Source organism: Brassica oleracea, chromosome C9 (assembly GCF_000695525.1).
Source record: "Brassica oleracea var. oleracea cultivar TO1000 chromosome C9, BOL, whole genome shotgun sequence".
Classification (NCBI taxonomy): domain Eukaryota; kingdom Viridiplantae; phylum Streptophyta; class Magnoliopsida; order Brassicales; family Brassicaceae; genus Brassica; species Brassica oleracea.
In genome coordinates this window covers 26,197,408-26,198,141 of record NC_027756.1, presented here as the reverse complement: position 1 = coordinate 26,198,141, position 734 = coordinate 26,197,408, and positions in this window count along the sequence as shown.

Genomic DNA, 734 nt, shown 5'->3' with positions numbered 1-734 from the left:
CTCTTGATAGAGGTCAACTAGATGCTTGGGAGTCCTACAAGTCTTAGTCCAATGATTGCTCATTCCAAATCTATGGCACACGTATTTCTCTGATTTAGTCGAGTGTTGGGGTTTGAAAGAAGATCCACGGCCACGACCATGGCCTCGTCCAAATGAGCCACGGTCCCGTCCATGGTTTCGACCATTTCCTCGCCCGCGCCCAAAGGATCTTTGACCGCGGCCACGTCCGTTCGATTTGTCTCGACCACGGCCATGCTGGCTGTTTCCTTGGACGTGGTTGGACTCTTTATTGTCCTCTGTAGCGTGTGCATCAGGTAGTGGAGCTGATCCAAGTAGTCTCATCTGACTGTTTCTCATTAGTAATTCATTGTTCTGCTCAGCGAGCAAGAGACACGAAATAAGATTAGCATATGTTTTGAAACCTTTTTTCTCGGTACTGTTGTTGTAACAGCACATTGCTTGCATGGAAAGTGGAAAAAGTTTTCTCAAGCATATCCTGTTCCGTAATACTTTCACCACACAGTTTCATTTTAGGAACAATCTTAAACAGTGCAGAGTTATATTCTTCCACAGACTTATAGTCTTGGATCCTCAAGTTCGTCCAATCAAAATGAGCTTTTGGTAAGATCACCGTTCTCTGGTGATCATATCTCGATTTCAATTCATTCCAAAGATCTAGTGGATTCTCAATGGAAGTATTGATCCTTGAGACTCTCAGCTAGATGATGACGAAT